We start from the raw sequence: 15,394 nt of genomic DNA, 5'->3' as shown, positions 1-15,394 counted from the left end.
TGTTTTGTTAAACGTGCGATGGTCACGTGACTTGCAAATGCAACATGGCCGGCGACGAAATAATGTTGCCTCATGCGAAAAAAAATAAATGACGAAGGGGGACGATTTTATTATTGCTAGGTGGTAGTATCCGCGAATACATAGTTATTTATTTTGGGCAACATTTTTGATATATTCATTGTTAATAATTGAAAATGTTATTTGGATATGAAATAGTGGTATTATATAATAAATATTTTCATTTTAATTATTTTAATCAGTCTGAAACACACTCTTCTTTTATTTATGGTTTGACATACATACCGATACAAAAATTTAAATCACAGTAAGTTGAAGTTGTCATCGTATACGTTGATTTTATCACAAACTTCAAATTTGTTTATTTTACCATATTTTGCTAATTTTGAAAACAATCAACGATATTTATAACACTAATGAATTTATTCGTTAATAAGAAAAAAATATATATATCTTACCTAATATATTTTATATTCTAGTTATTTAATTTTATTTCAATTTAAATATTTTAAATCAGTGTTTGCTTATCATCATAGATAAATGAGCATAATGCTTATCATTTACAAATTATTAACTTGTGACAGTAAGGACTAGTTTTATTAGTTATTAGATATTAGATTTACACACAAGTTATTTTCTGGTAAGTAATAAGTTAATTGCTAGTTATTAACTTCCTAAAGCACTAGATCAGCAGACAATCAGTCAAGCAGTTTCTTCATTACTAGAAAACTAAGTGCAAAAATTTTCATTCATGTTTGTAAATCCGTAACTTTCAGTAAATTTCAGCCAGACTAATCCTGACAGTTATCTCATAATTTTTGTCTTCCAGAGAAAAACATGAAATAAAAGTTTTGTATTAGCTACAAAATGTAAATGATACTGTAAGTAAGTAGATAATGTTGTAACATTGCATATTACAATAACTATTGATATGGTTTTAATAAACTTTTATTTGATAATTCCAGTGATAACAAATTATGGAAAAGATTTTATTAATTCAATCAAACATTGTTCATAATAATGTCATTTTTCAATTATATAATTTGTTATATATTTAATATGTAACGATGGTTAAAAAACCATTTCATCTTTACCAGACGTCGAAAATAAATGTTTGTTGATTCATAATAATACTTAAACAGAGAAGAAAATGAGTTATTGAATAGATAAACAAAATCTCTCTATGTTTATCTTGTTCTTGACTAGTTATGCACTGTGGTTGAGGACTGCTGTATGCGCTCAAGTTCCTCAAGCGACAGAGCATTTTGCGCCAGATTGACTGGGGGTAATTTTCCAGCAGAAGCCTGCGCTAGCAGTTCAGGGCTGAACCAGCGAGCTAACTGATTGCTAGTTGGAGAGAGGGCTCCATCCCTTTGGTTAAAACCCATCAAACCTAAAAGAATTATTTCACATTGAAACATTAATTGGTCTCATGAAAAAATCTGAAACAATTTAAAAATACAATAATTAATTATACTAACCAGTATTAATCATAGAGGTGTTCAGCATCTGCTGATGCTGATAGTTGGTACGCTGTAAATGCTGCTGTTGGGCATGAACTCTGTTCATGGTATTGTTGTAAGTTTGTCCAAAAGCAGGTGTATTATTCTGCTGGACAGAGTTATTGTACTGTTGCATATTTGGATATGCAGATGTCATGTTGTTGTGACCTAAAAAAATATATAAAAGTTAAAATTTACAAACTTGAACCCAATATAATTGATTTTAATTATTAATTAGAATTTTTAATTGGTATTCATTTGTATGAACTTATGAAGGCATTCTGGTCTAGAGGCATGAACTTGATGTGATTTTTCAAGAGGCTGTAAAAAAAAATAAGACAAACAACGTTTTAACATTTCTTTTTTACAAGTTATTCAATAATGTTTTGAGAATATAAAAAAATAATAATAAGCTAATATACATTCTAAACACAAACAAACTATGATTGCAACTAAAATTGCAATTAATGAAATATTTTTAATTGTAATTAATGCAAACTTTTGTTTTGTTTCGATATCCTAAAGCTGGTGTTCTAAGTGGAATACAATTAATCTTAATGTGGAAAATGCAGTTATGAAACCCATACATTGATGACCCATTACAGGAAATTTCTAAATTGTAAAGATTGAATTATTAAAAACAACTGTACAAGCTGTACCCCATCACATACTGCTGTGTTATACATATGAATAAAAATCTTAAAAATGTAGTCATTATGATAGCAAATGTTAGTTGCTAGTTGAACAGTATTGGAAAAGCATCAGCAAACTTTTTTTTGTTTTTATGTTTTATTAAAATTTTTAATATTGTGTATACCACAACAGCATGTGATCCAGTACAACAACTATTAACACAAATAGTTTGTTTCAAAGAACCACACACAAAAACTTATCACCTTAAATAGCATAAATATTGTTTGAACAATAAAAAAATATATTCTGCGCCTACTGAAATGTTCCAGATTTTGAATAATAAATATAAAAAAAAACCTGATCTGACCTATTAACCTGAATATAACCCTATAATCTCTCTATGAACTTTACACATTCTTTGCTTAATAAAATCGTCTTCGCATCATGAAGAAAAAGAAGATGAAGGGAAGGCGAGGTATAGATGTACATTATTAATTGATATACTTACTTTGGCCAAAATTTAATTTATTTCGAGCTTGCATATTGGCATATTGGTTCTGCATTTGCAACTCCAAATTTGCAGCATATTGTATTTGAGAATGTTGTTGGTTAATCATCGACATACCTCCATTCCCTTTCACAATGGGTCGACCTGTAATATTTGTATATTGAATAAAGGTATTCATCACCTAGAAATGATTAATTTCAATATAATTTACCTTGAGGTTGCTTGCCCATATTCCAATTGGCACCTGCTACTGGCCGGTTTTGACTATGATTTTGCCTGGCATTAAGAGCCGGACTTGAAACTAAATTTTTATCCTTAAGATTACCATTGGCAGTCGCATCACCTAAAACGATTAAAATAAATAATTTCTTATCTAATCTATAAATGTATAACAGAATAATCGTGAATTCTCATACCTGCAGCATTATTCTTGACCATTGAATCAGGTTCCTTTTCAGCCGTCATCTTTCTTAATACAGAAGTCGGAGTAAAAGCCAAAGGTGTTGGTGATCCTACATGCTTGGCTGGCGAACTATTGGCGGCAGAATTGTTAGAATTCTGCGAAATAACAGAGTTGTTGGCATTAGGAGAATGAGACCTCTGCATCTCTTGCCGTTTGCGGAAGTTCTCAGATTGCTCTTCCAATTTTTTCTTGATTAGAGCACCTTGCAGAATATTTCGAGTATGCGCTTGAAGTTCCATTGGAGAAGGCATTCGAGGAGGAATCACTAGAAATGAATAACGTCCAAATAATATTAATGTTACAAACATTATTATAAATTAATACAATATTTGAACATTTTTTAACCACTCAACAGTTGGATAGTTTTGACAAATAAAATGGTACAAAATTGTCATTCCGCAAATGAGAAATTTATGCCATCAGTTTGAATTTCATATTGTTTGCTCGAAATGGAACAAAAACACTTTCCTTTTTAGTATGCCTCTATTTCTACCCGTTTTTCGTTTGTAAATATTAATAGTACAATGAATGTTAAACAAAAAATACAAAATGCAATGGTGACAGTAAAATAATAAGTACTGTTGAAGTATTTTAATTTTATTATTTATAACCCTGTGCACCCAGCACCGATTCAAAAACAATCTACCACCAACTCGGCGCCGCATTCTAACGAAATGAAGCTGCTGATGTAAACTTGATATTATTGTGTATGTGATGCAATTTGTTTTATATAAAGTTGTGGACATTGATTAGCATATATTTACAATAATTAAAATATTTTCTACAGTATGTTAAAGTTTAAAGCCATTTTCAAAGGACATAACATGAGCAATCCATTTAGCCCATAGACCACGATTTTTAAAATTTTATGGCACTTAATTTACAAAGTTCGGTATACTCCACTAAACATAGTATAAAAATACTAAATTAAATAAAGTATTTCATGAATTAGTGCAACTAAAAAAAAACGTAATTTATTGGTGTGAAAGTTGATAAAATAAAAAAATTATATTATATAATATATTTAGAAGTTAAAACAATATTTGACCAAACAATAATGAACAAAAACACGCTCAATAACTGTCAAGTGGTTAAAACAAATTGCTAAATTTGGTGCAAATAATATAGTACTAAATTTTATGAGAAAATTATGCTACAGGGTGAAAAAGCAGATCAGAAAGGATTTGATTTATATAAATCTAGTATTACCTGGATGGTGCACTGATAAAGTATTAGGACTAGTTGCCAAAATCGGGGATACACAATATGCTGCATGTAACATTTATCAAAATTATTTTAACTAAGTATTTAAAAATGACTAACAACTACAACAAAGTGTTAAATATATCTACATATATATTAGTTATTACCATTGGGCAAAGGCGAAACTCGCAACTGCTGTTGAGCCCCGAGCATCATGTGCTGCATAAGATCAGAGTTGGCTGGTGGTCCCACAGGGCTGATGTTTCGAGGGCTCGTTATATTGCCATGGGTTTTCAAGATTGCAATAAGCATTTCGCGATGTCTCTGCTGAATTGCAGGATTGTTTAATTGTTGCAACAAATGCTGCACAGTTATCTTATTATGTTTGAGGCCTGAAATTAAATAATATTTTTTGAAGATGAAGTATTTAGATTACAAATTAATTTCGTATGAAAAGATTAACAATGAAATATTAATTATAAAAGTAATTGATAGATGTATATTTTAGAAATAAATTACAATATACAAACATTTTTTTAAAATTCAATTTCTGAAATTTTATGTTAAAACGAATCAACACACTTCAAGCACCATTAAAAAGAATATCACAAATATGAGCAATATTTTATATGCAACAAAGCAAAGCTGACCCTGAATAATTGCTTGGGCTTCCGGTCTCTGGAGTATTTCCCTAGCGTACTGCTGTTGTTGCATATTTGTAGCCCCAAACATGGACTGCAAATCAGGATTCAAAGTGTTTGATGGCAATGGAGAACCTCCGGCCAAATTTTGCTTAGAATAATTATGCCCCGAGTTCGCAATTAATTGAGAGAGCTGTTGCTGTTGTTGTTGTCGCTATAAAAAGAAATTAATTGAGTATTTCATGATAAAATTGAATTACAGCATAAAAACAAATTACCTGTAGTTGTTGAACCTGCAACAACTTCATGACAAGTTCTGGGGGTACCTGTGGAGCAGGTTGGTGTACATTTGGGGTAGGATGAATTCCTGGTGAACCAAAGGCTCCTGTTGCCCCCATCTGATGATTAATGTTTAATCCAGCAGCTACATTTGCCATGTTGCGTGCTGCATTTTCATCAGCCTGCTGAGATTTATTCAGCATCTGAAAATATTAAGAGTTAATATTATAATTGCTTAAATAGGTGTAAATAAACAAGGTAAATGTACCTATTCTCAGAGAGGAACTCTTGATGTCAAGATCAAACTTATGTTTATCGAAATGTAAAGATACCAGTAACTTAGCATAGCTATATTATTTGATAATAGACCCAATAATTATAAAAATATTACCTCCAGAATACTCATAGGCTGTTGTTGAGACTTTGGCATAGGTCTTCCTTGTGGACCCTGAGTGGCACCCAAAACTTGCGGAGACTGTTGTTGATTCGAAGATACTTGCGAAAGCAACTTCTGAAAAGCAGCTACCTCTTCAGGTTTACTGTTGCTTCCACCACTCTTTTCAGAAGACCCCCCATAACCCTCACCATGTCTCATACGAGCTTCAAGCTCCTCTACATTATGAATCTTTCCACCAGCAGTACTACTGTCACTGGTATTCGGGTCTACTCTGGCTCTTTGGAGCATCTCTAAGAGATTGCTATTATGGACAGTGGCAGATGGTTGACTATTAATAGATGAGTTTCCGGCAGGACTTATCGGAGTAAAATATTTGTTGGAGTCTGCAGGAAATTTAAACAGATCAAAACAGTATTTAAATTATAAATATTTAAAACTGTATCTCTTACCAGTAAGCATAGAAGATAACTCTTCATGAAGTGAAGATCTACGACTATCCATCCTATTCAAAACAGGACTTTCCCTTCTAAAGAACTGTGAGAATCGAGAACCAGCCGTCTCGTTAGAGGTACCATTCTAAAGTTATATTTATATTCATAAGCACTATTCTGGATAACAAATGTCTTGTACTTCTAATGTAACAAATTACTTACACTAAGTAGTGCTGCAGGAATGCTGTCTAGATTTAAAAAGTCATCAAGAATAAATCCTGGGGCAGATGCATCATTAGTAATCTGAGACTGTTTTTCAGAAAGACTTGCGTCAATTATTGAGCTGTCATTTTGTAAAGCCACAGGAATTGGAGATTTACAATTCTCCTGAAACAAAAAGGAATTAGATCTCACCTTTGATTAAAAAAATTGTAAAAGTAAAGTACATAAAGAAATCTACCTTATTATATTCTTTGTCATTGTCCACTGGTGTGGACGTGCTCCTTCTTTTTGGAGACTTTTCACCAGTAGTTTCTTGATCTCCTTCTCTAGATTCAAGATTTGACTTATTTTTGTCCCTAGAACTGTTGAGGTCATTGTCTTTCTTGGAAATACTGCCATCAGTATTTTTATCTGAGCCACTCTTCTTGCCAACTTTTTTCTGCTGCGTTGAACGCTGCTTCTTGCCGAGGGCAGAAGACTTCTCTTCAGGTATGTCTTCAAAACCGCGCAGTTCAATAGTGTCCTGAAAAGTTATATAAATAAATATTAGGTAAATAATTGATAAAAAAAAACTCCAAAATAATAAGAAGATAAATGGGCCAATTCCCAGATAACATAGCTATGTTATGTTATTGGTCACCCATGGTAAAATATGTTTCAAACAAGCTTATGTTAAAGATTAGCTATTCTCAGTGTACTTATTTTATTTTAGAAAATAATGTCTTGAAATTGGCACTCAAAGTGTCGGTCTCAAGCTATCAAAATGCTATATAGCTATGAATCTTTCTTGAGGTTTTAAATTTTTGAAGTAACATCCAAATATCACAAACTTCAAAAGAACAATTGTACTTTTGACATTATTTTAAGGTGTTTTATGTTATCTCCATCGCACTATGAACAAAAACTCTAGAACAAAAATAGTAGGATGAAACAAGTTCACCGGAAATAGCTAAACAAAACAAGTCTTCTGTAACATGTTTAGCCAAGAACAAGCACAAAAGTTTCATGTATTTTCAAAAAAAAAATCTAGTTATTTTTCTCTCTCTTACATGCTGAGAAGTCGGGCCTCCACTAAACCATTCTGGCTCTTCGGGTTCGCACTTTCCTCCTGACATGTATGACATGTAGTGGCCGCCGCCACTATTTGATCGCCCATTACTGTTGCCGCCTCCTCGGGCCCTATCTGGCGGTCCATTACCATTAGAATATCGTGAGCCAGGACCCATTCCACTCCCACTCATGGATCTTGAGCCTCCGCCGGAAGAGAGTCGCTCGAGGTCTCGACCTCCATCTCGCATTGATCTCGTTGTTGGATCTTTGTCATAATCGCGGGAGAATGAACGCCTCTCATACCTAATATAAAATAAAATTCAGCAAATAATGTTCAAAAACACAAGGTGATGGTTTATATTAAACTTTGTAACCTGTCTTCCCGATCTCTAAATGTTCCGCCAGGTCTAAAGCTATAACCGTCATCCATTAGCCCTCCAGGACCACCAGGGGATGCATCACCTGCAGGTCCCGGCTTATCAGGTCGGAAATCCCAAGAATCTCTTGTCAAGATTCGGCCACTACCTATACGTCTGCCACCTACGACGGAATTGGGTACCACGCCTGCAGATAGAAGTAAAAACAAATAACAATTTGGAAATAAGAATGATATGATATAGTTTATGAAATATAAGGACTAAAAAACGTTCAGCACAGAATTAAATGTGATATTCTATTGGATTTTGCAGTTTTTCAATGCCATATTTTTTCTCATAGACATTGAAGAAAGTCCATCAATAATTTATAATGAAGTTGACGATTATGTTGGTCATCTTCCATATTTGGAATATAATGTATGATTTTTTAGGATAGAACAAAAATAGTATTCCACAATTTGGATTCATAAACGACTTATTAAATCCACGTTTTATTCATTTTTAGGGGCAAGACTGCTATAGAGGCATAAAAAAATCAATTTTTTTATTGCAAAAATGTCTTCCAAAACCAGCCAAGAATATATTCCTAAAATATCAAAAACAAATTCAAGTTATTTTCGGAACTACAGACGAAATAGTGAGCAAGCGTCAAGTATGTATATGAGCAAAACGAAAACTTTGACGCGCGATTTCTCGGTTTTGAATTTTTTCGATTCTTCGAAAAGATAAGAAAAAACTAAACGTTCTATCAAAACAAAACAAAATTCATTATATTCAGGACTAAAACTATCCTAGTTGAACCTAAAAAAAACTTTAAAAAAGTTATATTTAACCTACTTTTTGAAGTAAAATTTAAATCTAAAGTAAAATTTTGTATCAAATAACATGATTTTTTTTTCAAGTTGCGAACAATTGATGTATCTCATTTTGTTCTGGATTTTTTAGGTTCAACTATTGAAAATATATATTTGTTTTGATTTTTTTCGTGTCAAATGGAAACTGTGACCTGCACATCTTTCCCGCCAAATGACACCTGCACGATCGTGGCGCATCGGCAAAATGCTTGTACCCGACATATGATATATATTTTAATGAACAAAATTAAGAAAAATGTTGAAGTATATAACTTCCATAAAAATTCCTCAAAAAAGCGATTTTTTGAAGCCTCTAAGCAGCAGCCCCCTCCCCCCTTAATCTCTAAATATGAAATCCGAAGTAATTTTGTGTATAAGATGCAGATATAATAAGGAATATTTATCAATGCCAAAGTTCTTAAGCAAACTCGAAAATAGTGACATACAAAGAAATTAAAAATATGGCTAAAAAAGAATTTAAAAAAATGGTTAAAAAGTTTACATAAAATTGCCAACTATTATTCAAATAAAGACCTTTTCACGAAAACAAATAATGAGTATCTTTTAGAGAACTTTCGGTCGTACACAAATACTTCTGCGATGTGCAACAGTCGCCCTGATATCTAATGATTATCCATAATTTAACGAAGTGTTAAGTTAATAATGTACTCTTAATAATGTTTAAAACTGAGAAAAATCGTTCTGCAACGATTTTTCATTGGGTCCATGCATACCTGCCGAGTCTTTTCCGCTGAGCTGCATGTCGTTAGCGCCTCCACCAGCTCCTGCACCACACGTAGCTGTTATTACAGTAGGCATGTAACATCCAGTATTAAAAGAACGTCTCTGAGGCGACAAAACAATACCATCTTGCTCCTTGCGGATACGTTCACGGGGGTCTGAGCGTCTCTAAAATATTACATTAAAAGATAGTTAATTGTAAAATATACACTATATTTATTTTACTACGTACTTTGTGAGGGTCCAACGCGACATCTCTAATACGTTCGTCTTCGATGACTGCTTCATTGTATTTCTTATCGGAATGCCAACGGTCAGGGTCCCAGCATCCTCGACTATTTCTGTTCAACAGCATTAAACACAATCAACACCCGATTGTATATTTATTAAAATATCGGCATTCCTAATAGTCTACTTACACGTCGAGACAGGCGGGTTTTATCTTAGAAAGTGGAAGCGATCTCAAAGCTAGCAGTTCCTCTTTTGAGTATCTTAGTCTCATAGGGCTGGCGGGGCCACGAATCAAAATGCTAGGATCCTCGAAGTCTGAAGCCTCTCCCATCCCCAACGAAGAACAACTGCTCTTCGCGCTCTTGGAAGGTTCGTCGCTGTACAACACATCGTCACCTGGAAAATAAAGGTAACAGAAATATAGAATATCAGCACGAATGTATTGATTCGTTCGTGATAAATTTAGGAATTATCAATTTTAATTTGTACGCCTCATTTAAAAATTTCAAACGGTACATGTGTCCATAAAGAATATATATTTATGATTGGACACTGTAGCATATATATTTTGCATAATTATACTGACAAAAATCATGCCAAATTTATTAGATTATATATTTTAATTCTGCAATAGCCAACGTTCTTGAATTTACAATTTTTGGAATTCTCATAAGAGCATCTCTTACATTTTTTTATTTATGTTATGAAAATCAATCAAAACAAGCCATTTTTGAGAAAACGTCGATTTAAGGTAAAAAATCTGTTCACGTACTCACATACACACACCGAAACTAGATAATTTAACAATTTTGATTTTTTTTAAACAACTAGAAGTAATTAATTGTGTTTTATATGCAGTTTATTGAATTCTCTTATAGCCTATGTTTATTAGAAGAAAATCCAGTGGTTGCCTATTCCCTTTGTTAGAAATCCTATTTCTATCTAAATTTTCGAGCAATAACTGATATCACTAGTGCTTGATATCAGCTGCTCACACACACACACACACTTTCTCTCCAATTGTTCGATTCAGAATGGCTTGAAACGTCGAAAAAACAAAATTGGCGAATCAATTTTTTTTATGAAAACATTGAACTTGTTCTTCGGGAAGTTTGTAATACAATTTTGTAAGCTAATGAAAGTATATCTTATTACATTTATTTAGTAATAAATAATTCACAACATTGTAAATAAGGATACATTTAATTTTTAAATGCGTATAATTAGCTCTTCAAATAATTATTAAAAAAAGATGTAGAAACCATGAGAAATAATATAAAATTATTTCTATTTAAAATTTTGATATTTTGAAATTGAATAAAATGATATTTAAAAATCATACAAGTATCAAATATTACAGTTGATTAATGGAATAAATTGAAACATTCTTATATTTCAAGTCTCTATCAATTTATTAAATTTAAAAGCATTTGAGACTTAATACGTTATTGCCAAGATAAGATCAATAGGCCAACTATAATATAAATAAGTATCTAATTTTTAAATACATAGGCTTTATTTTGACTATCAACTCTCTCACTATATGATATTTCCTTAACACATGCACTGCTAACCTTGCACTTTTTCTTATACTTTTCCTCGTGCTATTTTTTTTATTTGTTTGATTTAAAATAATAAAATTTCTCGACATGTTAACTGATATTATATTAAAATTTTTAAAAACTCCAAAATAGAATTAATTAGAATATTTCTGTTTGAATTTAAACATTTTATTGAACTAAAAACATTACTCCAAAATGCAAGGAACTTTGAAGAAAATATAATATTGAACCTAAAATTTAATTACTTTTATTTGAAACATATGCAATAAAAAATTAAATTTTTTGCATATCTTCACGTTTCAGAGGTTTCTGAACATTTTGGCATACTTTAGAAAAATGGATGTGTGTGTATGTGTATGGTCCTGGTAGATCTATATAAATAAAAAAATGGTTATTGAAGAAATTGATTATTTACACTTATCGTGAAGTTAATGACACTTGGCACAACGCAAAATGCCACTTACAACTAGTTTTATTTGATTTTGCCTCATTTTTTATTTGTTTCGTTCAATATTAAATATTTTACATTTGTTTGATTTTATCCATTCTAACAAAGTTTTTTTTATTCTAATCTAAAAATTCATGTTTTATATACCCATTTAATAGTTGCGTTTAATTAATATAAATCGTAAATATTTACACGATAAAAGAAATTTAATTAATTGACTACGGTTACGTTTATCGGTTACGTTAAAAAATGATAGGTTTTCGCTCGACTGAAACAATAGGAAACAATAGTTACTGATTTCATACCTCACATTAGAAAGAAATACTATATAGTTAATTAAAATGTGTTTAGAATATTCCATTACCTAAAAGATAGATAAAAGCCCCCTGGGAATGAAAAACAAACTTGAGCGCAACACAATAAAGTACAGTTATCTACTACTACTGTGTATTGTGTGAAATAAAATTTTACCACAAATCAAAACATTGTTACGCAAGAACCAAAAATCGAACTAGTAGTCGTGCCTTAAGGCAAATTCCTGGACATTCCCGTACTAAAAATTAATATGTTATAAAAAGGATTAAAATTTCTTTTAAACTTTGAAAAAATAAATATCAAAGCGCGTAAGCGCCGCGTCGCCGTCTAACGGACAAACGATGTTACGAAACCCAGAGAAATGTAAACAGAATTTATACGCATTGTTAAAATCTCCATAAATTATGTGATAATGTGATGTGCATATGTCTAATGATCATTTTTAACCGCCAAATAGTATTTTTTTACTTTTTTTACTTCATCTCCGAAACCGCTAGACCTACCTTCCCAAAAATTTAATCAGTTCATTTTGTCAATACAAGTAAAATGTTTTTTTTAAGTATTAAAAATCGGATACCCCGTTCTCTTAAAAACGAAGTTACCATTTTTGGCACTTTTTGTCCCATATCTTCGAAACGGTTAAACCTGCCTTTGCCAAAAACTAATCAGCATGTCTTCTGATCAATACAAATCGAAAGCTTTTAAATATTTAAATCGGTTGATCGGTGTTCCCGAAATCGTGGACAAAAATTTGTATCCGCACACACTCTCACACACACATTAATTTTTTCTAAGGTATGCCAAAATGTTCAGAAACCACTAAAACGTAAAGGTATATACAAATTTTCATTTTCGATTTTTTGCGATTACTGTAACTTACCCTACGCAAAGTTAAAAATTTAGCTTCAGCTAATTAGTTCAACTATTATTCCAAAAATAAAGTTTTCGCTCTCACTAAAAATTTATCACTGCTATTTTCTATTGCAGTGTTTCAAACATGCATATATGTATGTGTAATTACATATATTACACTAATTTGTTTAACATAATTCATTTCATTCAATTCGAGTTCTAGAAAAATATTTTAAGTTTGGACGTAAACTGTAATCAGTAGCGAAATACAAAAAAAAAACGCGCGCTTGAACACGCGCGTCAATTCTAAATTTTCATTTATTGACCATTTGTCGTAGGCCTATAATATTTTAGTATGCTGTTTCATGCGTAACGTCATACAAAGTTTCATCAGAATAGTTTTTACCGGAATTTAATTACGAAAAAACGGCCCAGCCGATCTTTACCAAAAACTAATCAACGCGATTCCCAACCAATATCTTTGGAATAGTTTTTGAATCTTTAAAATCGGTTCAAAATTGTGGGCTAAAACGTCGACAAAATTTATGAAAAGTGATTGAATTATAAAAAAAGTCAATGTTTGAAAAAGTCAATGATAATAGAAGAACAGAAATTATGAAATCACGTCGCAATAAATATCGTTAAATATTACAGGCTTAAGAAAAGTGGTAGAACTATAAAAAAATCACTAAAGTTTGGAAAAATATACCCGTATAAATAGACGGAATAACGAATCGAAATAATGAAATGATTGAAATCATTTCTGAACACTTCTAATTAAATATTTTAGGCATATAAAAAGTAGTAAAACAATCAAAGTTTAAGTATGGCAGTGGAAATAGATACAATAACAAATATAATAAAAGAAATTAATAAAATCGCATCTTAAGTATTGTTAAATATTATAGGCCTATGAAAACTGGTTGAATTATAAAAACACCATCAAATTTGGATAAATATAATATATAAATATATAAAATAACGAATCGAATAAAAGAGGTTATTGAAATCACTTAACACATACCGTTACGTATTGTAGGCCTATGAAAAATGGTTAAATTATAAAAAAAAATCATCAATGTTTGAAGAAGTGTGACTGTGGACATAGATAGAATAACAAGTAGTATTAAAGATATCATGCAAAATGAAAATAAATAGCAACAGATAAAGAATTACGCGTATATTTGATTTTAAGATCCCATCATGCAACAGCAATTTTATAACAATTATCAAGACTTACTCCAAGAAACTCTCTTAGCCAAGTTCTTCCTCACCCACTGACTGTTGCTTTTGTTTCTGTTCAGGGAAGACCTCGAACTCAACGAGGACAGACTTACAGTTTTCCTACGATTTTTCCTTGCCCGTTTCCTTTTAATGCTTTTACTACTAATATCCATATCGAAAAAAACCTAGCTAATATTCAAAAACCGCCAAATTTGTTCCAATCAACTAAAAAATCTATTAACGTTTCTCAGCACTAGCCGATGACACGCGTGTCCAAAAATCAAAATTAAATTTTCAATACAAAATTTATTAAAATATATTTGCTTTAACTAAGACGTCCACCGCTTCAAAATAAAGTGAATTTTAAACCGATATACAAGAAAAAAAATCCACCCGAAGTGTATTTACCAAAGGAGCCCTGAATTGGGGCTCGCTTTTGGGTAAAATAAAACTAAACTTTAAACTTCTTTTAATTAAACGAAAACCAAAAATTTTATACAAAACACGTAAAAATTACTTTCTAAAACCAAACAAAAATGACTTAACTTAAACAGTTAAATGTCCGAATCGTTTTGCTAGACGAACCGGCGCCGACGGAGAGAAATGGCTACCCGAAAAATAACACTGCCCTTCGTTCTCGAAAAATTTATTCCTCTTCGATAATATAATATATTCAATACTATTAAACGTTTTGTTTACTGCTGAACGGCCACGAGAAAAGTGATTTTAAGGTTTTTGCAAATGCACTTGCAACCTGTTACACAACGTTTCATCGTGGTGGGGATTTTGGCAAAAAGGACCTCTGTCGGGTAGAAGTTTAAATTGTATAAAAGAACAGGGTCGAATCGAGATAAAGGAAACATAATATATTAATATATTTTTCTTATGAGAATACTCTGAAATTCCCAAATATATATACCGCACCATAAATTTTTAACTTCCAAGACTAAGAGGAGATGTTTGTCACCAGAAAATTTGATATGATAATTTTATATTTGCTCGATGTTTCAAGTCATTCTGTTCGACACCAAAAAAGTATGTACAAGCCCAATGTGGGCCAAAATATGACCATCCATCGATGTTTTCTCAAAAACTAAATAAACCCGATTAGATTATTTATTTACGACGATCAGCTGAGCCGTTTCTTAAAAATTAGCAGATAAGTGCAAAAACGTTCGTCGACGTTTTTAACAAAAATCCAAAACTAATCGTTCGTTGACCTTTAAAAAAAATCCTGAACTTCTATCAAGTCAATCTGTTTTAACACCAAAAAAAGTATGTTCATGTCCAATGTGGGCCAAAATATGACCATCCATCGATTTTTTCTCAAAAACTAAATAAAACCGATCAGATTATTTATTTGCGACGATCAGCCGAGCCGTTTCTTAATAATTAGCAGATAAGTGCAAAATCGTTCGTCGACGTTTTTAACAAAAATCCAAA

At 31.7% G+C, this 15,394-nt stretch overlaps 1 pseudogene; it reads right to left on the bottom strand.

The window, feature by feature from the left end:
- Positions 1–1,081: 1,081 nt before the first annotated feature.
- LOC113377240 lies at positions 1,082–14,545 on the bottom strand (annotated as a pseudogene).
- Positions 14,546–15,394: the final 849 nt, after the last annotated feature.

Source organism: Ctenocephalides felis, unplaced genomic scaffold, assembly GCF_003426905.1.
Source record: "Ctenocephalides felis isolate EL2017-DRISC unplaced genomic scaffold, ASM342690v1 CF-g0.4_SCAFFOLD_01886, whole genome shotgun sequence".
Taxonomy (NCBI): domain Eukaryota; kingdom Metazoa; phylum Arthropoda; class Insecta; order Siphonaptera; family Pulicidae; genus Ctenocephalides; species Ctenocephalides felis.
The sequence above is the reverse complement of the archived record's forward strand: the minus strand, read 5'-3'. Positions and strand labels throughout refer to the sequence as shown.